The 27679-nt window shown below is 42.4% G+C and overlaps 1 protein-coding gene across 4 annotated transcripts in view; it reads right to left on the bottom strand.

Annotated features, from left to right (window-relative positions):
- ERAP1 (endoplasmic reticulum aminopeptidase 1) overlaps nucleotides 1–4680 on the bottom strand; it is a 52564-nt gene extending 47884 nt beyond the window's left edge. For 3 of the 4 annotated variants that reach the window (XM_010353760.2, XM_010353758.2, XM_030927268.1), the window contains exon 1: nucleotides 4314–4680. The gene's annotated coding sequence lies outside the window, so the exon portion shown is untranslated. The remainder of the gene's footprint in view (nucleotides 1–4313) is intronic. The other variant, XM_030927269.1, reaches the window with a different exon arrangement.
- Nucleotides 4681–27679: the final 22999 nt, after the last annotated feature.

Below are 27679 nucleotides of genomic sequence, written 5' to 3'. Positions count from 1 at the left end.
CTAGCTCTTTTCCTGAAAGCAAAAGGACCTTCCCTATGTTATGGTTGCATATAAGAAAGATGTTTATCGTTAGCAACAATCATTAACACCTACTAGAAAGCATCATTTGATGTTCAAAGTTTAAATTAATTCAACCTGTCAGAGTTCTTCGTTGAAAGCAACTGAACAAGCTCTGGCTGATGTAGGCAGAAAAGGAATCATTAGTTGATCACGAGTGGCTCCCTAAATGGGTCACAGAGTTGCAGGACATTTGGGAAGCCAGGTTCATGAAACAAGCAAAACCAGAACCATATCAGAGGAACATCTGATCAAGCTACCACTCCTCACTGACACTGGACATTGGAGAAAGCCACTGTAATGCCCTGGAAATCAAATGCTGACACTGCAGCAGCCACCACTAGAACAAAGTCTCCACTGCCCCTGCGAGTATACGTAGCAGTAACCTTTAATAACTTCAGTATCTTCCTCAAATTGTCATGCCAAAAGTTAACTACATATTTATTTAGCCAGGAAGAGCTTAAAGAGTTTAATTTTCCCAGTAGTTTGTGGCAAACATTATCAATCACCTAGATTCTCTCTTACAATCATCCACCAAGTATATGTTGAATGCCTGCAACACACAAGCAGTGTGCTGAGTCCTGAGTGGGACGAAACAATACACAAGACACTGGCCCCACCCTCAAGGATTTCAAAATATGGAAGGACAGAAAACACGCACAGATAATAAAACACAATGTGGAAAGTGTGAAATATTTTTAAAATAATAATAAAAGGTGTTGGAAAGAATGGAATTAAATTTGCAAAGAGAGAGAGAGACTCTGGCTGCAGTGACTCCTTGGGATGCCTTCACACAAAAGCAGCATTTGACTGTAAAAGCATAGGTCAGATTTTGAAATGAAGGAGGGCATTAACAGCACCACAGGTAGAGCAAACCAGGGCAGGAGCTAAGGCACAAAGGGAGGACATATAGGCAGTTCAGGCAATCAGTGTGGACAGAAGGGAACTCCCAGAGGACTTGATGGAGAATGGTTATATGAAAGGCAGGGAGAGGAGTAATTCCAAGATTCTGCCAAGAACATGTGGAATTCACGCTGCAGACCCTATATTGCACTTAATTTTAAAGGCCATCAGACATATAAGCAATGTGAATATTAGGCTGGGCGTGGTGGCTCACACCTGTAATCCCAACACTTTGGAAGGACGAGGTGGGCAGATCACAAAGTCAAGAGATCGAGACCATCCTGGCCAACATGGTGAAATCCCATCTCTACTAAAAATACAAAAATTAGCTAGGTGTGGTGGCGTGCACCTGTAGTCCCAGCTACTTGGGAGGCTGAGGCAGGAGAATCACTTGAACCCAGGAGGCAGACTTGCAGTGAGCTGAGATCACGCCACTGCACTCCAGCCTGGCAACAGAGCAAGACTCTGTCTAAAAAAAAAAGGCAATGTGAATTTTAAGGGAGTTGGCAATCCATGCCCCAAGAATCAAACATAAGTTTTTATTTCTCTTACACAAACACACCTTTCTAATGAGTGTTTGCCAACAGGGGCCCATACCAGGTGAATGCAAGTGATTGGCCCAAACTCCTCTTGCTCCAGTTGGGAAAAGTAGCAACCTTACAACGTGGATCCCTTAGAGAGTTTACAGTACACAGAATTCTCTCTCTCTGAGATGTCAAGTTTCTCAACTCTGGCTGCATATTAATGTAACCTAGGAAGCTTTTAAAGTTTTCAATGCCTGGGTCCTTATTGACAATAATTAAACTAGAATCTATGGTGATAGGATCAGGGTATGGTTTTATGGATTGTTTGATTTCTTGTTTTGGGTTTTGTTTTTTGTTTTTTGTTTTTTGTTTTTAAAACTGTCCAGAGATTTTACTGAGAAGCCAAGATTGAAAAGCTCATCCCTGCCAAACCCTGGCTTTTCCCCTTCAACTCTATGTGATGGGATACTCATTCAAGGCAATGACGGGAGGGCCTCCGCTAACCCCTCACTTCCTTGCACCCTTTCCAAATGCACAGCTCAAGGGAATTCCCTTCTCCTCACCTCTGGAGCAATCTGGAGGCTAAACCAGAGAGGATACCTACACAGTAGAGAGAGTCTTGGAAATCTCATAATCCCAGTTCAAAAGGCACCACCCAGGTGAGACAGGAAGTGTGAAAAGGGAGAACATTTTTTTTTCCCTTGAAGTTGAGGAACTAGACAGTAAATGGAACTTGTGTTCTGCTTTCCATATGGAATTACTGGCAGCAACAGCTTAATGAGCACTGCCCTTGCCCCAAGATGGGATCCAGAGGGCTCTGTGAAGGTGGCAGGTTCAAGCATGTAAGGACTCTGGAAGTCCCAGAGACCTCTCCAACCGCCCCAGAGGAGATCTAGAAATTCCAACTGGTTATGAGCTAACAGAAAGGCTGATGGGCTGCGGAAGAGGTTGGTACTGGAACCTTGTATCAGAGGCTTTGCAGGGTTGGGTCCATGAGGGGGCCAAAGAGAAACAGTTATGTCTCAAGGAGGATGCAGTGCATGAGTGGGGCTTGGTAAAAACTCCATGTAATGAATAAAGGGCTTCACTGATAAATTCTTTTATTAATCCCAAACAGTAGACTACATCCAAGATTCTGTGATCATGTTCGTGTGTTTGGCTCTTCCCCTGAAAAATTAGCTCTTGTTTGGCTTTGCTTCCAATAGTAAGTGTTCCAATTTGAAACATGGCATTTCATGTTTCTGGCTGGTCTCCTAGGGTCTGGTTTTACTAACAATTTTCTGAAAGGGATGCAGTTAAAAAAAAAAGAAAGCTCTCAAAAACAGTAGTCTACTCAATATAAGCAGCACTTCCCAAGAGAAGTACAATTCTCTTTGAAGTTACACTCCACTAACACTTAAAGGAATAGAAGCCAAGGAGGAAAAAGAACTAATATTTACTAAGCTCCTCCAAAGTGCCAGGCACTTTACACATGCTTACTCTCTCTAATAGCCTATTATTCTCATTCAAGGTGGGGTAACTGAAGCAAAGACATTCATGTAACTTTGCTAAGTTCACACAACTTGTTGGAAGGCAATCCAACAAGTTGGAATGTTGGAATGCAGTAAGTATAAACTCCCTGCTTCTTTAGCTTCACCAAGATCCTTTTTTTTTTTTTTTTTTTTTTGAGACGGAGTCTCGCTCTGTGTCCCAGGCTGGAGTGCAGTGGGGCGATCTTGACTCACTGCAACCTCTGCCTCCCCTCCTTTTATTGGGGGACTATACTATATGAAATAGATCATCAAGAAGTAATTGAGGTTCTTCCAGAATTTCCTGAACAATGAAATTAACAAGCACTGTAGGTAAATAATAAAAATGCTGAATTTGAAAAAAAAAAAAAAAAGTACTAGAATGTTTCTATTCAGGTACCACCTGAAAATGTGCTACTTATACTAATTCCAAATCCTCAGGGTAGAGACAACTGTGCCCAATTTTCAAGTTTTTTTGTTTTGTTTTGTTTTGTTAATTGTTGACCATGTCCTGAGTTCAAAGCGAATACTCTGGGTGTTTAATAGGAAACAGATAATTTCTTCCTGAACCTAGCTTACACAAATCCAAAAGCGTGAGGAAGTGTGTGCTCTTCCCCTTCCCCTCACGGAATTAACTTTGTAGGCCCACCTGGCCAGTGACGCACCCAGATAGAAAACTTTTAATTTGCGTCAACAGAGGTGCTTTATCTGAATAAAACCCAGCCAGAGCCAGAGCCAAAGAGAGAGAGAGAATTGCCGACCAGAAGAACAGGAGAGGCAGAGAGGGAAGTGACCTTATGGACACACACGGCCCGCGCTTCCCACCCCACCAGAGTCCTTAACCCAAAGCCTCTGGGTTTCTCTGGCAGCTATGGCCAGGTGCCCTCCTAAGCCTGAGCCAGCCGCCCGCCCCACCCCGCCTTTTGGCCTCGCGCAGGCATCGGTGGCCTGGAGGACTGGCAGGCATCCAGGCGCTACGCGGAGCGCGGAGGCAGGCTCCCGCCTGCGTAATAGCGGGGAGACCCGCGGAGCAGGCGCGCCGGCCACGCGCCCGGAGGGACAGGGACAGGGACCGGCAGGGGTGGACCCGCCGCCGACCCGCCAGGTACCCCGCGGGCTCGGGCCTAGCCAGCGACTCCCCAGCCCTTCCTGCGCCCTGTCTTGCGTCGCGTCTTGCACCCCGTCTCCCTCCTCCCGCCCCCCGTCTCCCTCAACCCGTGCCCCAGGCCCTCAGGCCCTCCCGGCGGGCGCAGGGAAGGGACCGGTGCCGCGCTTTCCTCCCGGCCCGCAGTCCCCTCCCCGCGGCTCGGGGGCGTTGTACCTGGGGGTCTGTGGCCGCGCTCACCCTTGCGCCGCCGCCACCACCGCCGCCGCCGCCGGGACCGAAAGTGAAAGTGGAGCCCGGGGAGCGGCAGGCGTGCTCGGAGAGGCGGTTTGGCCCGAACCCTAGCTGCAGGCGGGGAAGCCTCTGGCTAAGGCGGGAGCTGGGGAAAGGGTAAAACGGAGTGGGGCCGAGCGAGGGAGTCTGCAGCTCCCAGGAAGGGAATTGGTAAATGAGCGCTGCACGCCCGGAAAGCAGCGAGGTTGCGATGCGGCGTATCAGGCGTGGGAAATGCACGCCTTTCTGAACGCGGATCCGTGTGTGTGTGTGTGTGTGTGTGTGTGTGTGTGTGTGTGTGTGTGTGTGTTTTAAGATGTTTTTTGTTTTTGCCTTTTTTTTTTTTTTTCCATTGTTCAGCGTTGCCAGGGTTAGGGGAATGCAGGAAAGGGCCGGTGCTCAAGTTGGGCATTTAGGCCAGGCAGGCGCTGACAAGTCCACCAAGTCTAGACGCGCTTGACGCCCATTGGACTCGCTGGGTGGCCGTCATCTCGCCCCTGCCAATGGGCTGAGAGTTCTTGGCCCGCCTCAGAAAGAAACAGGAACCCAGAAGTACTCTGTTGTGGCAAAGTGCTGCACTCTCTGGGGCTTCTGTGGAGAATGACTACAGGGAGAGATGCTGTAGAGGAGAAGGGTGGGTTATAGGTGGCCCCCAGGACTTTCCTGCACTACCAAGGGCCACTGTACCCCAAGGATTAGCTGCTTCCCGCATCAACACGTTCCCTCTGATTTTTCAAAGTAAATGACCATTTCTTCACTCCCCTTAAAACAATTAAAGCTGAATAAAGTGGCCAAAAAGACCATCTTTAAACAGTTGAGGCTAAATGAGGTAACAATCAAGAAAACACAAACATTAAAACACCAAATGCTACAAGTTTATTACTGAAAAGGGGTCCCGATACAGACCCCAAGAGAGGATTCTTGGATTTTGAGCAATAAAGAATTTGAGGGGAGTCCATGGATTAAAGTGAAAGCAAGTAATTAAGAAACTAAAGGAATAAAAGAATGGCTACTCATAGGCAGAGCACCCCCAAGGGCGGTTGGTTGTCCGTTTTTAGAGTTATTTCTTGATTGTATGCTGAACAGGGGGAATTATTCATGCCTCCCCTTTTTAGACCATGGAGGGTTGCAATGGCATTTGTAAACTGTCATGGAGCTGGTGAGAGTGTAGCAGTGAGGACCAGAGGTCACTCTCATTGCCATCCTGGTTTTGGTGGGTTTTGGCCGGCTTCCTTATTGCAGCCTGTTTTATCAGCAAGGTCTTTATGACCTGTGCCTTGTGTCTACCTTCTATCTCATTCTGTGACTTAGAATATCTAACTTCCTAGGAGTGTAGCCCAGTAGGTCTCAGCCTTATTTTACCCATCTCCTATTCAAGATGGAGTTGCTCTGGTTCAAACGTCTCTGACAATTTGGTGAGTGGACCATGGTCCCAGTGGGAACAGGACCCTTTTCATGCGGTTCTCAGACTTTCTCCTCCCACTTCTTTATTGGCCTTCTTCCCTTTGAGAACTTGGGATTCCAAGTCACTGGAACAGTATTTCTCTCTATTTTTTTTTCCGATATTATGTTTCCGTTTGAAAAATATAATGTTTCGTACTGCCTATACTCTCTAATCAAGCACATTTTATAATATAAAGATTAACACCCTGTTCCAAGACTCAACTACGGTGGGATCCAGGGAAGTTTTTTCCCTAAAATTCAACAAGAAATGAGTACTTTGAGATCTGGTAATTTCTGCATGTTCAGAATTTGACAGGAGGTATTAATGGACAGTGTGTAGCCTCCAAGACCTCCAGACATCTCTGAGTGCTACCAGTTTACTCAAGATGAGACCTCTTTGTCCAGTAAATGTATGCATTTCTTTGCTTTTGTATTTATATTTTTGAATATGATGGTTTTCCTTTTGTTTCTAGTAAAGTTTTTTTTTTTTTTGTATGTTTGTTTGTGTGTCTTTTTAAATACATATTGAAAGTCCAGCTGGCAGAAGTGAATGCACCCAACAGGCTGGAGGTTAATACAGAAGACAGCTGAGGAGACAAACAGGACAATGCCCTGAATGGATGTGGGCAGAAAGCAGTTAAAGTGTGGGCGAGAAGGGAGCTGAGACCGCCACCCGCTCCACGCTGTTTCCCCAAAAGCTCACCCTGACTCAGACTTTAGCCTGTCACCCTGGCCATGATTGTGTCTTCAGAGTTGAAGAGCACTACAAAGAACGATAAGCCAGAGGATTTGGCAGCATTCACTTATAGTTTCAAAGTCCTAGCAGGGATGTAGAGGAGGCAGACCTTGGAGTAAGGACTTTAAGGAGTCCTAGTTCTAGAACCTGTGAGATCAAAACAGCAAATTACCAAACTTAAAAATGGTTGGAAGGAAGGAAACAGAGAGAAAGATTACCTAGGTTTATTGATTCCCTACCAACTGTTAGATACTGCTAAATGCTAGCTGTGCGTGCATGTGTGTGTTTATAATTTGATCTTTTCAGCAACCTCAGAGTCAAAGAGAAAACACACACTACTTCTACTCACATTGCATTGGCCAGAACAAGGAGGGGTTGGTAAACACTAATAATATTGTGTACCATATAGTGTATGAGGGCTGGTTGGCCAGTTGAGCCCATCCATTGCAGAGGCTTCTCAGTGTCCTTAGTCTCAGAGGTGAGCCAGAGGAATGAGGGAGGTCCTCCTCAGGCCTAGACCAATGAAATACATACCACTTTGAGCTATTACTGATCTACTTTAAAAATATTGAATTCTAGATATTGTCAAGTGATGTTCAATTTTGCTGTAATTGATTGATTCAGTTCTACTTTCATTAGCTTTTAGTCAATTAATGTCAGCATTTGGCTCATTTCTTCTGTTTTGCTGCCAAAGGTGCTCCTGTTTTAATCATATTACCACTCTCCTTTTTGATGTAAAATCTCATCCAGAATCATGGTGTAGAAAACAGACAAAAGCAGGCCTGCTCTTATTAAACAGGGCAGCTCCACCCAGTCAGCCTTGCCCACTGCTACCCGGCCCCTCCACACACACTGTGGTCCTTGAGACTCTTCCATAGGCTCCCAGGACCTTAGAACTTAATTTTTTTTAAATACCAATTTAAAAAAGAATAATAATGCCCCTCATTCTTGATATTCTTGATAAAGAGGATGACTTTTTTTCCCCTTCTGTGCCAAGTTGCAGGGCAGGCCTGCTTAACAACAGCAGTACCATCTTATTAATCAGAAGCAGGGAAGATGATATAGATGCCATGTTAAAGACTGTTCCGAAGCATGCCACTGAGCTCATATCAAATAATAAAGTCCTCTGAAATGTGGCAGCTTGAAAGCATTTACATATTATCTATCTCATGGAATCCTCACATTGTACTTATGCAGGTGGCTAGTAGCTTCATTTTTCTAGAATGAGGAAACAGGATTAGAGATGTGAAGTGACCTACCAGGGGCCACATGGAAAAAGCCTGATTTAAAGTGAAGCCAGTTCAAAGGACAGCAGGGCTGACGGAGACAGAGAATACCTCCGCTAAAGCCCTCAGCTCCAGCTGTCCTGAGCAAACCCTGTCCTTAGACTTTCCATTCAAGAGGACCAATGCTTTCCTTTTTTATTTAGCCAGTTGGAGTCAGTCTTCAGAGAGAGTGCTGTATTACCATATGACAGATGACTATGGGAGGGAGAAATGTGTGCCAGATTCTGTAGGAACAACTCAAGCAAATTGAATGACCATAGCTGCCCTTGAACTTCTAGAACTGTGGATCCCGAAGAACATTCTAGGTGCCACGAGGACTGATCACATGTTTTCAATTTTCCCTCCCTCAGACATTTATTTCACAAGATACTGCTGCCTAAGGTAACCTGAGCATGTTTCCAGTTCTTGTAGCCTTACAGAACCCAGGGAATCCACCGTCTCCGTCCTTCCTCAGTAGGTGACAGGGCCCATCTCACTGCTCTCTAGCCAGTCTTCTCTATTCCTGTTGCTTTTTCCTTTGCTCGTGTCAACAAGGAGGTAAGTCACCATGACATATTTCTTAAATTTGTATTTCTTTCATCACTAATGACACTGAACACATGCGCTGAACATATATTAATTAGTTGTTTTTGCTTTGTGTTTTCTCTTTTGAGAATTATATGTTTATGTTTCTTGTCCATTTACTGGAGAATCACGATTCAGTTATATAAAAATTATAACACAAGAGAAAGCAATGAAATTTCTTTAAAATGCAAAGTGTCACAGTCAGTAAAGTCTACTATTTCAAAGAAAACCCACAGATGTGTTGATAAATCATGTCAATTTTTTAAAAATCCAGATCTACACCTGTTATGGTGAGTCATTTGAAATATCAGAATTTACTAGATAGAATTTACTAGATGTGTCAATCTGAACACATTAAAGAAAACCTTCGTTTAGGAGGCTTTATTTTATTTATGGCTCCCTCTGCCACAGCTATTTCATGAAGAAAGAATGAATTATCCAGCCAGGAGTGAACGTGATCTTCGCTTATGCCTAAAGGAATGATAAAAATATTGGGATGAAAAATAGACAGATTTGTTTATTGTTATTTTTTGAAGGACCATGGTGTTATGCTACTAAATAGTTGTCTTGCCTTAGCTATAATGAATATTTGTTGCAATAATTAAACATGGGAAAAATAACTTTTTTAAACCTTAGTTTCTAGACGGTTAGTGGATTTTATTATATTGAAATTAAATGAGCTATGATACAAAGGAGAAAAGGAAAGAAACGAACAACTTTCTCGATGAAGTTCTGTAAAGTATACACAATTGGGGCCTGAAAAGAGAAACTCATTTATGCTCATCCGTACATGGCAGTGTGAAATTGACAGAGTTTGGCTTAAGTGAAGTCTGTGGTTCTAGGAATGCTAATTTATTGGAAAATTAGATTGTAATTACGGAAGAAATGATTCAAGTGGTCTTCAGGTCACCACAGCTTTTCCTTTTTTTCCTTTCCCAACTCTTCCTAAGAGACAGTTCTCCTTATCTCAATTAAAATTACGGATTTGAACTAAGTGGTGGGAAGTGGAAGAAAGAGACAATATCTTACCCCTATAAATCTACAACACTCCCTTGGCTACTGTGGTGCTTAGGAATGCTGACTTTATCTGTCCTTAAGAAGCTATCTGGACCATAGGAGGAACCCTTGGTTTTATTTACAAAGCTGTCTAAAGGATGAACAAATCAAGTGTTTAGAGGCCCTTTGAGATAAAGAAATACTAGTTATCAAATTGAAGAGAAGGGCAACAGTTTAGGCATAAACATTTTAAAATGCAAGATAATCTAAGCCTTTGTAAAATGTTAAGAGTAGTCTTATAGGCAGGTTTAGGGAAATAACTTAATAAAAAAGACCTCTAGCCCAGGAACAGTGGCTCACACCTGTAATCCCAGCACTTTGGGAGGCCAAGGCAGATAGATCATGAGGTCCAGGAGATCGAGACCTTCCTGGCCAACATGGTGAAACCTCATCTCTACTAAAATACAGAAAATTAGCCTGGCGTGGTGGTGCGTGCCTGTAGTCCCAGCTGCTTGGGAGGCTGAAGCAGGGGAACACTTGAACCCAGGAGGCAGACGTTGCAGTGAACCAAGATTGTGCCACTGCACTCCAGCCTGGCTACAGAGCAAGACTCCATTTCAAAAAAAAAAAAAAAAAAAAAGACCTCTATGCTAAAAACAAGTTTTGATCACTCATCTGGACTTGTTTGGCTCCAAGGGTTATTCTGTAAGTTTTGTTTTTCCAAGCAGAGACTCTCATTTAACTACATGACTGTGGTGGCAGACACTCCTAGTAGCCCACCCAAAATCCTCTCACCTTTTCTTCTTTACTAACAGACCCTGATTTGTTTCTGCTTACCTCAGCAAAATACCTAGATAAAATACCCAGCCTCCCGTACATACTCCATTTCAGGTGACTGCGTTATTATTTTGTCTTACCCATTCAGATGTAGGTAGAAGTTTCTTCATAGAAATATCCAGAAAAGCCTTTTTTTTTTTTTTTTTTATACTTTAAGTTCTAGGGTACATGTGCATAACGTGCAGGTTTGTTACATATGTATACTTATGCCATGTTGGTGTGCTGCACCCATCAACTCGTCAGCACCCATCAATTCATCATTTATATCATGTATAACTCCCCAATGCAATCCCTCCCTCCTCCCCCCTCCCCCCTCCCCATGATAGGCCCCAGTGCGTGATGTTCCCCTTCCCGAGTCCAAGTGATCTCATTGTTCAGTTCCCACCTATGAGTGAGAACGTGCGGTGTTTGGTTTTCTGTTCTTGTGATAGTTTGCTAAGAATGATGGTTTCCAGCTGCATCCATGTCCCTACAAAGGATGCAAACTCATCCTTTTTTATGGCTGCATAGTATTCCATGGTGTATATGTGCCACATTTTCTTAATCCAGTCTGTCACTGATGGACATTTGGGTTGATTCCAAGTCTTTGCTATTGTGAATAGTGCCGCAATAAACATACGTGTACATGTGTCTTTGTAGTAGACTAATTTATAATCCTTTGGGTATATACCCAGTAGTGGGATGGCTGGGTCATATGGTACATCTAGTTCTAGATCCTTGAGGAATTGCCATACTGTTTTCCATAATGGTTGAACTAGTTTACAATCCCACCAACAGTGTAAAAGTGTTCCTATTTCTCCACATCCTCTCCAACACCTGTTGTTTCCTGACTTCTTAATGATTGCCATTCTAACTGGTGTGAGATGGTATCTCATTGTGGTTTTGATTTGCATTTCTCTGATGGCGAGTGATGATGAGCATTTTTTCATGTGTCTGTTGGCTGTATGAATATCTTCTTTTGAGAAATGTCTGTTCATATCCTTTGCCCACTTTTTGATGGGGTTGTTTGTTTTTTTCTCGTATATTTGTTTGAGTTCTTTGTAGATTCTGGATATTAGCCCTTTGTCAGATGAGTAGGTTGCAAAAATTTTCTCCCATTCTGTAGGTTGCCTGTTCACTCTGATGGTAGTTTCTTTTGCTGTGCAAAAGCTCTTTAGTTTAATTAGATCCCATTTGTCAATTTTTGCTTTTGCTGCCATTGCTTTTGGTGTTTTAGACATGAAGTCCTTGCCCATGCCTATGTCCTGAATGGTACTACCTAGATTTTCTTCTAGGGTTTTTATGGTATTAGGTCTAACATTTAAGTCTCTAATCCATCTTGAATTAATCTTCGTATAAGGGGTAAGGAAAGGATCCAGTTTCAGCTTTCTACTTATGGCTAGCCAATTTTCCCAGCACCATTTATTAAATAGGGAATCCTTTCCCCATTTCTTGTTTCTCTCAGGTTTGTCAAAGATCAGATGGCTGTAGATGTGCGGTATTATTTCTGAGGACTCTGTTCTGTTCCATTGGTCTATAGCTCTGTTTTGGTACCAGTACCATGCTGTTTTGGTTACTGTAGCCTTGTAGTATAGTTTGAAGTCAGGTAGCGTGACACCTCCAGCTTTGTCCTTTTGACTTAGGATTGTCTTGGCAATGCGGGCTCTTTTTTGGTTCCATATGAACTTTAAAGCAGTTTTTTCCAATTCTGTGAAGAAACTCATTGGTAGCTTGATGGGGATGGCATTGAATCTATAAATAACCTTGGGGAGTATGGCCATTTTCACGATATTGATTCTTCCTATCCATGAGCATGGTATGTTCTTCCATTTGTTTGTGTCCTCTTTGATTTCACTGAGCAGTGGTTTGTAGTTCTCCTTGAAGAGGTCCTTTACATCCCTTGTAAGCTGGATTCCTAGGTATTTTATTCTCTTTGAAGCAATTGTGAATGGAAGTTCATTCCTGATTTGGCTCTCTGCTTGTCTGTTACTGGTGTATAAGAATGCTTGTGATTTTTGCACATTAATTTTGTATCCTGAGACTTTGCTGAAGTTCCTTATCAGCTTAAGGAGATTTTGGGCTGAGACGATGGGGTTTTCTAAATATACAATCATGTCATCTGCAAACAGGGACAATTTGACTTCTTCTTTTCCTAACTGGATACCCTTGATTTCTTTCTCTTGCCTGATTGCCCTAGCCAGAACTTCCAACACTATGTTGAATAGGAGTGGTGAGAGAGGGCATCCCTGTCTTGTGCCAGTTTTCAAAGGGAATTTTTCCAGTTTTTGCCCATTCAGTATGATATTAGCTGTGGGTTTGTCATAAATAGCTCTTATTATTTTGAGGTACGTTCCACCAATACCGAATTTATTGAGCGTTTTTAGCATGAAGGGCTGTTGAATATTGTCAAAAGCCTTTTCTGCATCTATTGAGACAATCATGTGGTTCTTGTCTTTGGTTCTGTTTATATGCTGGATTACGTTTATTGATTTGCGAATGTTGAACCAGCCTTGCATCCCAGGGATGAAGCCCACTTGATCATGTTGGATAAGCTTTTTGATGTGCTGCTGAATCCGGTTTGCCAGTTTTTTATTGAGAATTTTTGCATCAATGTTCATCAGGGATATTGGTCTAAAATTCTCTTTTTTTGTTGTGTCTCTGCCAGGCTTTGGTATCAGGATGATGTTGGCCTCATAAAATGAGTTAGGGAGGATTCCCTCTTTTTCTATTGATTGGAATAGTTTCAGAAGGAATGGTACCAGCTCCTCCTTGTACCTCTGGTAGAATTCAGCTGTGAATCCATCTGGTCCTGGACTTTTTTTGGTGGGTAGGCTATTAATTGTTGCCTCAATTTCAGAGCCTGCTATTGGTCTATTCAGGGATTCAACTTCTTCCTGGTTTAGCCTTGGGAGAGTGTAAGTGTCCAGGAAATTATCCATTTCTTCTAGATTTTCTAGTTGATTTGCGTAGAGGCGTTTATAGTATTCTCTGATGGTAGTTTGTATTTCTGTGGGGTCAGTGGTGATATCCCCTTTATCATTTTTTATTGCATCTATTTGATTCCTCTCTCTTTTCTTCTTTATTAGCCTTGCTAGCGGTCTGTCAATTTTGTTGATCTTTTCAAAAAACCAACTCCTGGATTCATTGATTTTTTGGAGGGTTTTTTGTGTCTCTATCTCCTTCAGTTCGGCTCTGATCTTCGTTATTTCTTGCCTTCTGCTAGCTTTTGAATGTGTTTGCTCTTGCCTCTCTAGTTCTTTGAATTGTGATATTAGAGTGTCAATTTTAGATCTTTCCTGCTTTCTCTTGTGGGCATTTAGTGCTATAAATTTCCCTCTACACACTGCTTTAAATGTGTCCCAGAGATTCTGGTATGTTGTATCTTTGTTCTCATTGGTTTCAAAGAACATCTTTATTTCCGCTTTCATTTCGTTATGTACCCAGTAGTCATTCAGGAGCAGGTTGTTCAGTTTCCATGTAGTTGAGCGGTTTTGATTGAGTTTCTTAGTCCTGAGTTCTAGTTTGATTGCACTGTGGTCTGAGAGACAGTTTGTTATAATTTCTGTTCTTTTACATTTGCTGAGGAGTGCTTTACTTCCAATTATGTGGTCAATTTTGGAATAAGTGCGATGTGGTGCTGAGAAGAATGTATATTCTGTTGATTTGGGGTGGAGAGTTCTATAGATGTCTATTAGGTCTGCTTGGTGCAGAGATGAGTTCAATTCCTGGATATCCTTGTTAACTTTCTGTCTCGTTGATCTGTCTAATGTTGACGGCGGAGTGTTGAAGTCTCCCATTATTATTGTATGGGAGTCTAAGTCTCTTTGTAAGTCTCTAAGGACTTGCTTTATGAATCTGGGTGCTTCTGTATTGGGTGCATATATATTTAGGAGAGTTAGCTCTTCCTGTTGAATTGATCCCTTTACCATTATGTAATGGCCTTCTTTGTCTCTTTTGATCTTTGATGGTTTAAAGTCTGTTTTATCAGAGACAAGGATTGCAACCCCTGCTTTTTTTTGTTCTCCATTTGCTTGGTAGATCTTCCTCCATCCCTTTATTTTGAGCCTATGTATGTCTCTGCATGTGAGATGGGTCTCCTGAATACAGCAGACTGATGGTTCTTGAATCTTTATCCAGTTTGCCAGTCTGTGTCTTTTAATTGGAGCATTTAGTCCATTAACATTTAAGGTTAATATTGTTATGTGTGAACTTGATCCTGCCATTATGATATTAACTGGTTATTTTGCTCGTTAGTTGATGCAGTTTCTTCCTAGCCTCGATGGTCTTTACATTTTGGCATGTTTTTGTGATGGCTGGTACCGGTTGTTCCTTTCCATGTTTAGGGCTTCCTTCAGGGTCTCTTGTAAGGCAGGCCTGGTGGTGACAAAATCTCTAAGCATTTGCTTATCTGTAAAGGATTTTATTTCTCCTTCACTTATGAAACTTTGTTTGGCTGGATATGAAATTCTGGGTTTAAAATTCTTTTCTTTAAGAACGTTGAATATTGGCCCCCACTCTCTTCTGGCTTGTAGAGTTTCTGCCGAGAGATCTGCTGTTAGTCTGATGGGCTTCCCTTTGTGGGTAACCCGACCTTTCTCTCTGGCTGCCCTTAAGATTTTTTCCTTCATTTCAACTTTGGTGAATCTGGCAATTATGTGTCTTAGAGTTGCTCTTCTGGAGGAGTATCTTTGTGGCGTTCTCTGTATTTCCTGAATTTGAATGTTGGCCTGCCCTACTAGGTTGGGGAAGTTCTCCTGGATGATATCCTGAAGAGTATTTTCCAACTTGGTTCCATTTTCCCCCTCACTTTCAGGCACCCCAATCAGACGTAGATTTGGTCTTTTTACGTAATCCCATACTTCTTGCAGGCTTTGCTCATTTCTTTTTCTTCTTTTTTCTTTTGGTTTCTCTTCTCGCTTCATTTCATTCATTTGATCTTCAATCGCTGATACTCTTTCTTCCAGTTGATCGAGTCGGTTACTGAAGCTTGTGCATTTGTCACGTATTTCTCGTGTCATGGTTTTCATCTCTGTCATTTCGTTTATGATCTTCTCTGCATTAATTAGTCTAGCTGTCAATTCTTCCACTCTTTTTTCAAGATTTTTAGTTTCTTTGCACTGGGTACGTAATTCCTCCTTTAGCTCTGATAAGTTTGATGGACTGAAGCCTTCTTCTCTCCTCTCGTCCAAGTCATTCTCTGACCAGCTTTGATCCGTTGCTGGCGATGGGCTGCGCTCCTTTGCAGGGGGAGATGCGCTCTTATTTTTTGAATTTCCAGCTTTTCTGCCCTGCTTCTTCCCCATCTTTGTGGTTTTATCTGTCTCTGGTCTTTGATGGTGGTGACGTACTGATGGGGTTTTGGTATAGGTGTCCTTCCTGTTTGATAGTTTTCCTTCTGACAGTCAGAAGGACTGTCTGTTGGTCTGTTGGAGATTGCTTGAGGTCCACTCCAGACCCTGTTTGCCTGGGTATCAGCAGCAGAGGTTGCCGAAGATAGAATATTGCTGAACAGCGAGTGTACCTGTCTGATTCTTCCTTTGGAAGTTTCCTCTCAGGGGTGTACTCCACCCTGTGAGGTGTGGGGTGTCAGACTGCCCCTAGTGGGGGATTTCTCCCAGCTAGGCTACTCAGGGGTCAGGGACACACCTGAGCAGGCAGTCTGTCCATTCTCAGATCTCAACCTCCGCGTTGGGAGATCCACGGCTCTCCCCAAAGCTGTCACACAGAGTCGTTCGCTTCTGCACCGGCTCCCGCTACTTCCCCTGTTGGTCTTCAGCTGTGCGCTGTCCCCAGAGGTGGAGACTATAGAGACAGGCAGGCTTCCTTGAGCTGCTGTGAGCTCCACCCAGTTCGAGCTTCCCAGTGGCTTTGTTTACCTACTTAAGCCTCAGCAATGGCGGGCGCCCCTCCCCCAGCCTCGCTGCTGCCTTGCGGATAGATCGCGGCAGACTGCTGTGTTAGCAGTGAGGGAGGCTTCATGGGCGTGGGAACCTCCCGGCCAGGTGTGGGATATATTCTCCTGGTGTGCCTGTATGCTTACAGCATAGTATTGGGGTGGGAGTTACCCGATTTTCCAGGTGTTGTGTGTCTCAGTTCCCCTGGCTAGGAAAACGGATCCCCTTCCCCCTTGCGCTTCCAGGTGAGGCGATGCCTCGCCCTGCTTCAGCTCTCGCTGGTCAGGCTGCAGCAGCTGACCAGCACCGATTGTCCGGCACTCCCTAGTGAAGTGACCCCAGTACCTCAGTTGAAAATGCAGAAATCACCGGTCTTCTGTGTCGCTCGCGCTGGGAGTTGGAGACTGGAGCTGTTCCTATTCGGCCATCTTGCTCCGCCCTCCCCCAGAAAAGCCTTTTTAAAACAAGTAGAGAATCAGCTGGAATCCACCTTTGTTCTTCACTCACTGTCCTGTAACACAGATGCCTGGAGATGGAGCAGGCATCTTACAACCATGAAGATGAAATCCACTCACTAAGAATGCTAGAATAGGAAGACAGAAGGAACCCCATCCCCAGTGACATCTTGGCACTGCCTCACAAGCCCTGGACTGCCTGCATAAGGCATCTTCATACATGAGGAAAATAAACACCTTACCTTACTTGTTTAACAAACTGTAGTCAGCCTTCTGTTATATCCAGCTAAAAGAAATTCTAAAAGATAGCGTTACAGATCAAGCCATAAAGAGATAATTCATTTCAAATATGTGTTCTCATGTGATAATTTTTTTTTGTGAATCCAACTGTTATGGTATTTGTTTAGGAAGTTTTCCTCATCACTTTTTACTATCTTGTCTAAGAAAATGGCCCATTTCCTTCCCTTGGAGGAAACTGTCCCTTATTGTTAATTGTATTGGTTATCTATTATTGTATATCAACAATATGATATATCAACTTAAAACAACACATTTATTAACTCACAGTTTCTGTGGATTGGGAGTTTCTGTGGGCTGCAATCAAGGTGATGACTGGAGCTGCGGTCTCATCTGAGGCCCAGCAGAAGGGAAGGATCTGCTTCTAAGCTCACATAATTGTTCCAGCGTTCAGTTCCTTATTGACCATTGGATTGAGAACCTCAGTGTTTTGCTGATTATTGTGTGGAGGCTTCTCTAAGATACGGCTAGTTCCTTGCCATATCCTATGGGTTAGCAGCAAGTCTCAGGTTTCTCTCACACTCAAAGAAAGGAAATTATGCAAGAGAATGAATACCAGGAGGCAAGGATCATGGAGGCAACTTAGATTACATCTGCCACATTAATGTTACTGCACATTGAAGGTATTTCTATTATTATAATCTTAGGATTTGCATAGTCTGTGTTCTTGAGGCAGGGAAGGAGACATATATCAAGAAAATAACTGGCGGCTGGCTAATTGGGAAGAAATTACAGAAGTGACTAGATTCTAGAGATTAGAAAGATTTCGTTCTTCATTGAGCTGAAAACAGGAATATCTCCCAAATAAGGAGATACTCATGAGAAATTAATGATGGCTGAAACTTCCCCTGATGGAGAAATGAATTAGCTTCTGCTCACCAGAAAAGTGATGCCAAATTCAGGAGAAAGAAGGCAGCCAACATCCTGACCAACAAAGAGACCAAGGCCTGATAACTGGATTCGAACATCGGTGAAGAAGATAATTAAAGGTAGAAAGAGCCTTTACAGTCTAGAGAAGGTAGTATAGGCCCAGTGGAAGCCCAAAGTCGAAGGGACTTTTAACAGAAGGACAAAGGAAAAGGCGTCCTTGGGACTAGGGGTCTGAGCAAGACCTGAGAAGGCCTAAGCAGCCACAGAGAAGCACTACAGATATAGCTGAGTTATCTGGGCCTAGCACCAAATATTCTAGAAAGACCCAAAGTACTAACCAGCTCTGACAGCAAGACCAGCCCATCTCTACCTCTGCAGAAGTTTGAGAATCTTTGGCTCATTTTTATTACCTAACTCCCAATCCAGCAGGACTAAGAGAAGGAAAGGAGACCAAGACTGAGTGGTTGGATCAGCCAAAGATGTCAAAATTCAACTTCAATTAAATTAGCAAGAATTCTGGGCTTTTTTTGTTTCTGTAGCATTGTGTTAGATTTGGTTTTTTCCTTGGTTTTCCAATCCTGGTGGTAGATCGCTAAACTTTTATAAAATCTGTGTGAGTTTAGCATTCTGACTGTTCCCATTCTAAAAGATGAAAATAGAAAACTCAAAGTGAAAGTTTATATCACTCATTTGATTTTTGTAAATGCACTGCTAAATAAAACACCCAAACTATTAAGGTGGTGTTTTTTGTTTGTTTGTTCATTTGTTTGAGATAGGGTTTCACTCTTGTTGCCCAGGCTAGAGTGCAATGGTGTGATCTCGGCTCACTGCAACCTCTGCCTCCCATGTTCAAGCGATTCTCCTGCCTCAGCCTCCAGAGTAGCTGGGAATACAGGCATGTGCCACCATGCCCGGTTAATTTTGTATTTTTAGTAGAGATGGGGTTTCTTCGTGTTGGTCAAGCTGGTCTTGAGCTCCTGACCTCAAATTATCTGCCTGCCTCAGCCTCCCAAAGTGCTAGGATTACAGGCATGCTCAGTCATTAAGGTGTTTTTAATTCTTTTTTTACCTTTCCTGTTTTTGTAAGCAGTAATTTATTAATAGATGCAATAAGTAAATTGAAGCAAAAAAAATACATCAGAACAACTTAAGAAACTTGCCTAACAAAAAAAAAGATTCCTGAGCCATACACTGAAAAATTCTGATATTGTAAATCTTGAGAGATAAACAGACACATATATGTATGTGTGGATAGATGGATGGATGGATGGATGGATGGATGGATGGATGGATGGATACATGGAAAGATAGAGATCGAGATATAGCATAAACTTCAGGGCAAGTATAAGCTACTTTTGGGAATTTGGGGGAAGAAAATTTATTTTAGCACTGTTGTACTAGGAGCAAAGCAGATTTTCCACAGGTTAGCCAGAAATGTGGGAGAATCAGTAAACCTCAAAGGGCCAGCACTCAAAACTGGGTAGCATCAATATCAGTTCTGGATCCTAGAAGAACTATTGGAAATGATGCAAATAGAAGAGGGAAGAAAGGTAGACAGAGTCTGGACTCAGCTGCAGTTAGTTGACAACTATCTGAATCGTTCCCTTGCATTCTTAATGAATTATAAACATGAAAATTGCGCACTTGGAAATTAAATTATGTGTATGTACTGGAGGGAAAACACTGAGAAAGGAGTTAGGGGCTAGATAGGCAAATAGAGAGGGAGGGTCTCGGGAGAAGGGACAGAAAGGAACAATGTTCAGAGGAACAACTGCAGGACAGCACCTACTCCGCCTCTGCAGCTAACGGGAAGAAATGTGGTTAAGACCTTGCCCTTATGCCAGGATGTTGCTCAGCAGGGACTGTCTCAACTTAGGCACAGGTGCAATAAATCAACCTAAATGTCCTAAATTTGATCCAACTCACTATAATGCCATTAACATAACATTAGCATTGTGGTTTTAGGCAGCCCCCCACCATGGGTTTCACTTAGGCATTCAGGGATAATAACCAGTTGGAATCATTTTGGTCAACCTTAGGAATGCATAGATGTAGTACCCCAGGAGGGAATTTTATCCCTCCCATCTGGGCAAAACCCACAGAAGACTTCCTGGCTTCTGCCACATAAAAGACACAGAACATAGACACCTTACTGGCAACCTGCTTTCAAGACCCCTCTCTTCACTGAGAGCTTTCCTTTTCCTTAATAAATTTTACTCTGCCCTACTCACCCTCCGTGTCTGTGTGCCTAATTGTTTTGTAGTTGTGAGATAAGACCCCAGACTTCACCAAACTCCAGAGTCAAAAGCAGACTGCTACAGCACCAAAGTGGCCATTCTGCTTGTGAGTTTTGGACTATAAATTCTCAGTTGGCAAAAGAAAGGAACTGTATAGTAAGGAATTAATAAGTGTTCATTGTTTAGAGAGTACAGACTCTAAGCGGAAAGGAGGTTTACATCAACTAGGACACTTTTGAAATGGAAAGTGAATGGTAACCTAAAGACTTGGGGTTGGATGAGCGGACAACCAGCATAAATCAAGTCTCCCCATGGGCAAAGCCAGGGGACACAGAAAACCATTCCTGCTAGGCAGTCCCAGGGCACAGAGCAGGATATGGGTGAGAGAAGGGTGAGGAGTGGACCTGTAGGGGCCAATGGAAGACCTCCAGCCTCAGCTTGTTGAACCACAGCAGGTGTTTCCTATGGGTCTAATTAACCAAGCATCAGTTAGCAACTGTGATCACTAATTCACCTGCTCATCAAAAGCAACATATAATGCCAACCTCATTTCATGTTTTGTATCCATGGAATTACAAAGAAGGAAAAGAAAAATAACACAATCAAAAAGGTCAGTGACATTTTAAAAACTGATTTCTATGTTGTGTCAGGGTTCAAAGGCAGAGCACAGAATCACTCAAGCTATTTAATCAGAAAAGGATTTACTGCAGGCTATTACATGACTTACATAATCATTGGGAAGCCTTAAAAAATACTCTAGACTGAGCTTCCAGAAACATATCCCAAAACCGCAATGCAGACCTTGGCTACCAGTGAAACTGTTTATTTTGCCATGATCCAGAAGCCATCTGCTAAATTGAGCAGGCTCTGCCACAATTGGTGGCTCCAGAACCATACCATATGTACCACAATCTGTCCCCACAAAATGAATACCTCAAGCGCTGCCTCTCTCCCTACCGGACTCAATTCCAAATTCAAGTCTCCTACCAGTACTACTGCTTGGCAGAGCCTAAAGCACATCCAGAATCTAGGAGCAAGGAGTCTGGAAAATAAAGTGTTTGCTTTCCAGGCTCTGCAGTGGTGCAAGAAATTCTGAAAAGCGTTTGGAAGAGATGCTGAGTGAGCCAATCCCAATATCTGCAATAAATGTTAAACTGTACTGAGGCTGAACAAATAAAAAAGAAATAAAGCAATTATGAGGAGACCTCGAGTAATGTTGATTGTAATTTTGAATAAAAAATAACAATTGGGCTACCAATTGTAGATTTAGATTATGAAAGACACGGGGCACTTGGGAGTGAGATGAATATTTAACATTGTGACATAAGCATATTGCCAAAAATCAAGTTATCATTTGGTATATTTGGAATGTCTCCAGGGGCTATTTTTTCCCCTTTGCCTGCTCAACACGCCTCCCTTACCTCCTGTAAGTGAATAATCACACTGCTCAGGCTCAGTCTGAGATGAACACAGCACCTCCACTCTCTGGCCACCGTGATGAGGCCAAGGGCAAAGTCAGTCCAAGCAGACTCCCAGGCCAGGATTGTTCTGGCTGAAGCTAACAGGAAGCCTCTTTTTTTTTTTTTCTTTATGTTCCCAGCACTGTACAAATATGGCCCTAGAGTTAATGGCTAAGTTCCCACTATGCATGATGGCTGAGAGAATAACCCCAAAGAAGAAAGAAAAGGAGGCCAAGCTTGAGAGGCTTTTGTGTTGTGCAGGTTTTCTGAGTTCATCCTTAATTAAGGCCTGGGACTACCTCTTTCCTCCAACTTTCTTCAATGCCTGAGGCATCCAGAATCCATCCCATAAATCCTCCCTTTTGGATAAAGTTAGTTCTATTGCGGTGAGAATCAGTAGCATTTAATTTTAAGAGTTGTAACAAATAAACCACAGTCTCAATCTTATAACCTGCTATTCCACTATTCACTTAAAGGAAGTAGTTTCTTTTGTGTTCCGTGAGAAAAGTGGTATTTTTTTCTTTGCTTTCCCATGCATTGTTTGAGGTCATCCTAAATGCCAATGAAGCCTAAACCTGAACTGCGTTTCTGACCAACAGATTTTATTTCAATGATTTTGTAACATCACTCAATTTCAGGTAAGTACTCGCTAAGAACAACTTCATTTGTCAGAAGCCTCATTGATAGCTGCTACCACCATATCATCATATTTTCGTCCTGTAGACAATCACCAGCTGTGTAGACTGGTGAGTTCCAGCTATGTCACTGACAATGGGGAAGAGCCAAAGAAAAATTACTGTGAGACCAGGAAGGGAGGAGAGCCTATGGCTCCAGAGATGTGTGTGTGTGTGTGTGTGTGTGTGTAGGTGTGTTGCCTTTACTTGCCTTGAAGCTTCTTCAAAACTTGTTATACTTTAAGTTTGAAAAACCAAACACTTTTCCTAGGATTGTTTTTTCACATACTAAAGACCAGATCAGATCAGCAATGAGAAGTATTGCATACAAAATAATCACCCTCAAGGAAGGTTTAAATTAGGGATGAATTTACAGTATTGATGTGGATCTTTCTGAGTACCCTGCATATTCAGCACAGTATTCTAGTATTTTGTGAATTAAGTCATTATCTCTCAGGACATCATCAAAAGATTGAGCCTGTAACAGACTTCAAGCACCTGTGGATTTAATATTTACAATTTTGACTATTTGGGGGTGACCTGAAGTTCTAGAGCTTGAGCAGTTTATAATTTTGCCAAGACATAGGTTAGAGTTACATGAACAGATGCAAGAGAAGGAGCCATTTGACCCATATGTGTGCCAATGACTCAGAATCCACATCCCAACCCAATTCTGTTTTTCTCCATTTGCCATCACAGGCATACTCACTTTCTCAAGTGATAAAATCTCAACAGAAACAACAAAAAAAAAGCTTTATTTCTATAATTTCATGAACATTCTTGAAAGGATCTCTCAAAGTTCTAAAAATCATTTTACTGCATTTTATGGGAGAAAATATATACTCAAGTGGTATTTGAGATTTGAATCTTAAACAGTCTTGTAAAAGTTTGCTGAAATCTAAACATTATTAGTTTTCCTTAAACTGTTGAGGATCATATAATGTGTACAACCATATAATTTTTTAGTGAGTCCTATAAAATTGCTACTGATTCTGAAAATGAGATTTTCTTTCATTTGTCTTTTTTTAAGCTCTGTTGTTTGCTAAATGGCAAATAAGCAAATGCTGATTAGTTAGCTGCCAGATTAAATATTTTTTTCTCAATCATGTTGGGTTTTGTGCCATATTTGATATTGTCTGTAACCTCTTCCTTCTTGCATTTTCTCAGCTCCCCTTGCATTTTCTCAGCTCCCTCAGATTCAGAGATACCACTCTCATAATAATAACATCTAATTTGTTTGTTTACTTAGATTTCTCTTTTGAGCTCTAAATCTGTATAAACACTTACTCTGGAGGCTTCTCTTGAATATTTGAATATTTGTATCAGGGTTCTCCAGAGAAATAAAACTTGTGGGGGAGGGGAGAGAGAGGAGGAAGAAGAAGAAGGGGGGGAGGAGGAGGAGGAGGAAAGGAGAGAAAATAGAAGAGGGAGATTAATTCTAAGGATTTTTCTCATACAATTGTGGGGACTGACAAGTCCAAAATTTTCTGTGCAGGCTGGCAAGCTGGAGAAACCGAGGAAGAGACAATGTTTTCATCTTGAGTTCAAAGGCAGTCTGGAGTCAGAACACCCTCTTCCTCAGGGTACCTCCATCTTTTCTCTTAAGACCTTCAGTGGATTGGATGAGGCCCAGCTACATTATGGAGGGTAATCAGATCTACACAAAGTCTCCTGATTTAAGTATTAATCATACTAAAAAATAGCAGCAGCATGTAGATTCACATTTGACTAAACATGTGGGTGCCATAGCTTAGCCGAGATGACACATAAAATTAACCATCTCAATGTTCCATAAACACTTTTAAATTAAACAGACTCCAGAATACACTGCCACATTCCTCACATTGCTCACAAACTCAATCTCCTTTTGTGTTTCCGTTTTGGTTTCCTTCCTGTGGGCATATGTAGGGGAAGGGCAGGCCTGAGCATTCAGGCTGATGGGACCCACAGGGAAGCACAGGATGAAGGCAAGAGCAGGGACAGAGGTGTCCTCTATCTATGACCAGGTACTGTGGTCATGTCCTAGACCTAGAAGGAGCACCAAGGTCAAAGCAACGAAACCTAAGTGCTCAGTGAAAGCTAATGAGATATGTAGTCAAAGAAAGAGACATCAAGGTAGTAGGAAATCTGAGGCTGGTAAAAGCATGACTGTGCCAGAGGGAACACAGCTCAATAAGAAGAGTTAGTTTATATTGAGCATTTCCAGTGTCCCAAGCAGGACATCCTCAATATCAACTAGCTCTATTTATATGAAATCTTCATTTATTTCTGCTCTGTCAGGTGAATAATTTGTGAGGTACAGAGCTAGAAAGCTATAGAGACTAGTTGGTGGAAAGGCTGGGGTTAATTCCAGAAAGAAATCCTGCCTTTCAAATCTTTCCTGGTGTGGGTATACTCATGTGTCATATTTATTTGAAAGGGATCATGGAGGAATAAACTATCCCAAGTATGATTATTGTCTTACTCTCTACCTGACCACCCAAGCTAGATGTCATTAACACATCAGTGTCATCTCCCGCCATTCACCTCTTCACTGCTCTATTTCAACAGGTCCTGTTGATTTTACTGCCAAAGGGTGTCTTGAGCCTTTCTCTTCCTTTTCATTTATCTTGCCTCTAATCAGGCTTCAAATAATTTCACTTATGCTCTTACAATACCTCCTAACTAGTATTTTAAATCTGTAACTTCTTTCTCTTCTTTACTTTGTTTTTTTGTGTTGTCATCTGTCTGAACTACCTTCCCAGGCTAGCAGGAAGCCCAGAAATCTAAATCAGGAAGCCAGAGTTTGGCAAGAGATTTAAGAAGAAGAGCAACTTCTGCCATGGGAAAGAATTTTCAAAGCAGAATCAAAAACATTGCTCAGGAACAAAGGTGGTCCCAGAAACCTAGAAGAAAATCCAGATAAAGTATAATTCCAAATGTTATCAAGCAGCAATGCAAGAATTTTGTCTCAGGCAGTGTGGTGGTTAATTTTATGTGTCAAATTGGTTGGACTAAGGGATGCCCAGGTAGCCTGTAAAATATTTCTTGGTCAGGCATGGTAGCTCATGCCTGTAATTTCAGCACTTTGGGAGGCTGAGGCAAGAGGATCACTTGAGGCAAGGAGTTTGAGATCAGCCTCGGTAACATAGCAAGACCCCATTTGTATTAGTTCCTTTTCATGCTGCTGATAAAGACATAACCGAGACTGGTCAATTTACTGGGCAGGCATTACTTTTCCATGTGACAAATTGCCACAAATTCAATAGCTTAACACACGTTTATTATCTCACAGTTTCGGAAGGCCTTGAGTCCAGGCACAGCCTATATGGGGCGTTTGCTTAGGGTCACATGAGGCTAGAATCAAGGTGTCATCCAGGGATACAGTCTCACCTGAGGCATGACTAGAGAGGGATCCACTTTCATTCTCACTCAGGTTGTTGGCAGAATTCACTTCCACAAGGTTGTATGACAGAGCACTTCAGTTTCTTGCTGGCTGTTGACTGGAGGCTGCCCTCATCTCCTAAAGGCCACCTGCAGTTCTTTACCATGTGGGATCCCCCAATGTGGCTTCCTGCTTCCTCAAGGAAGCAAGGGAGAGAGAGACTCCATTAGCATGAGCCTTACAATCTTATGAAACACAGTCATATAATCATACACATCTGTCACCTTTGTCATATTCTGTTTGGAGGAAATAAGTGGCAGATGCCACCTGTCGTCAAGGGGAGGGGATCACATGAAGACAACACCAGGAGGCATGGGTGATGGAAACACTTTGGGAGTCTCTCTATCACAGGCACCAAAAATATTGGATGGCATTTCCCATCTTTCTACTTTTCACCATTTCCACCGCCATCCTCCTCATTCGAGTCCACAGTATTTCTTGCATAAATACTATAGGAGCCTCCAAATTTGCCTCATTTTTGCACTTGCCTCCTTAGAATCCATTCCACACAGCAGGCAAAGTTGTTTTCTTAAAATGGGCAAAAATCTTCTTCCTTCACTCAAATGTGAAAGAAATACCACATTTTCTTATTTTTTTAAATCAATAAATTCTATCCCAAGCTCCTACCCTACTAGGCTGTTGAGAAATTCCAAGACCCCCAGTGGTTGCCTAAAACTATAGATAGTACTGAGCCATAAGTACACTATGCATGAATTTCTTTTTCCTTCTTCACAATTTTATGGATAGAAGATTTGTTTCTACCATAGATCTTAGCAACCTAAACATACAAATTTTTTCCCTCCTTATTATGTCAAGAACTTTCACATTTTCACTTAAAAGAAGTACTTTACTGCTTCTCTTTTGGCATATTCAGATTGCCAGCATCGCTATTCTTGTGCTTTGAGGCTGTTATTAAGTAAAATAGCGGTTGCTCAGCACAAGCATGACCATGCCATGACAGTGGATCTGATATCCACAATGATTACTAAGTGACTAATGAGCTCATAGTGTGGACAGTAGGGATATGCTGGGCAACATGATGATTCCTATCCCAGACAAGTCAGAGAAGAGAGGCACAGGATTTTATCACACTACTCAGGATGATGCATAATTGAAAACTTGTAAATTGTTTGTTTCTGGAATTTTCCACATAATATTTTTGGACAGAGACTGACTTTGGGTAACTGAAACCAAAGGAAATGTAGATAAGGGTAAACTCCTGTATTCACACCCAGTGTCTGATGTTCAAATGTTCCTTGAGAGTACAAATTACCTCAGAAAACATATTCCTCAGACACTCCACTGACAGCCTGGGTTGGGAGCTCAGGTTCTTGCCTCTGCCACAGTTCTTGGTCATGTCTAATCCAGCATTCAAATGTCTCTTCTGCTGGCCCAGGAATCTTGTGTCCACCGGTAAATTGGATCCTATCCTCCTGCTTAGGACCCCTCAATGACTTCCCTTGACACTTCCTGAGGTCTATACCTCCCTATGCATTCTAATCCCTGTCCATCCTTCCAAACCATGTCCTATCTCATTTCTCTTTGCTAAGTTTCTATCATACTGAACTTCTTTCATTTCCATAAGCGTGCTAAGCAGTTTTCTGCCTCACACATGTTATTCTCTCAGCCTGGAAAACTTTCCCATCTGCCAACAATTGGACTTCAACTTAAATGTCACCTTCTCTGACCATTTTATTAAAAAGTAGTCACATCCCCTTACTTCTCTAACACCACTGTAATCATCATTATTTTTATTCCATTTAAAAAATGTTTCTGGCCAGGCACAGTGGCCCACAAGTGTAATCCCAGCACTTTGGGAGGCCAAGGCAGGAGGATCACTTCAGCCTTAGAGTTCGAGACCAGCCTGGGCAACATGGCAAAACCCCATTTCTACCAAAAATTAGCCGGGCCATGATGGCATGCACCTGTCATCCAGCTACTCAAGAGGCTGAGGTGGGACGATCGATTGAGCCTGGGAAGTGGAGGCTGCAGTGGGCTGCGATTGCCCCACTGCACTCCAGCCTGGGTGACAGAACAAGACCCTGTCTCAAAAATAAATAAATTAATTAATTAATTAAAAATGTTTCTATTTACTTGGTCATTGTTCAGTAAGTTCCATGAGGCCAGGACTGTGTCTCTCTTATCTAAGCACTGCTT

The sequence above is a fragment of the Rhinopithecus roxellana genome, chromosome 3 (assembly GCF_007565055.1).
Source record: "Rhinopithecus roxellana isolate Shanxi Qingling chromosome 3, ASM756505v1, whole genome shotgun sequence".
Taxonomy (NCBI): domain Eukaryota; kingdom Metazoa; phylum Chordata; class Mammalia; order Primates; family Cercopithecidae; genus Rhinopithecus; species Rhinopithecus roxellana.
This window is presented reverse-complemented; position numbering and strand designations above follow the sequence as displayed.